The sequence below is a fragment of the Otolemur garnettii genome, unplaced genomic scaffold, assembly GCF_000181295.1.
Source record: "Otolemur garnettii isolate 467f Iridium unplaced genomic scaffold, OtoGar3 scaffold00027, whole genome shotgun sequence".
NCBI classification, from domain to species: domain Eukaryota; kingdom Metazoa; phylum Chordata; class Mammalia; order Primates; family Galagidae; genus Otolemur; species Otolemur garnettii.
The window spans coordinates 14,095,599-14,096,245 of record NW_003852422.1 but is presented as its reverse complement, the minus strand read 5'-3'; positions in this window follow the sequence as shown (position 1 = coordinate 14,096,245).

Here is a 647-nt window from a genome sequence, read left to right as displayed (position 1 = left end):
TCTTCGGAGAACACCTTGTCTAGCAATTAAGCAGAGTGAGACCAAGACTCTCAAGGCCATTCAAGACCCCTACCATTTTATTTTCTCAATGAAACTGTTACTTGGTAGTTACTGACCATTCAAGACCCCTACCATTTCATTTTCTCAATGAAACTGTTATTTGGTAGATCTTAGATTCTGGAGCTTTGGAGCCAACTTCTTTGTCTAAACAAGTCACTAGAATGTCCCTCTGATGACTTTAATGTAAATCTGGCAGCCTCCTCTTCTGTGGGGAAAGGGTGGGAAGACTTTTATGAAAAGCACAGGCCTCCTGGGGGAGAAGTATCTGAGACCTCTGCTCCTCCTTGTTAAGATCAAAGGAGCTTGATACCTCAGTCCCTGACAAAATGCAACCTGAGGATGCTCCCATAAAAATACTCAGTTACCACTGCAAGACTGTGAGCCATGTGTAAACAGCAAAACCTAAGAATAATATTTCACCATCACAGCAGCATTCAGCTGCTCCACTCCCCATGTAAACACACACCACACCTATTCCAGCCATCACCCTCTCATGCCCCCTGCACAGCAGCTAGCTGCCAGCTGCAGAAACTGGCTCAGGCTAACTTAAGCAAAAGGCAAGTTGTTGGAAGGCTGCCAGTCAGCAC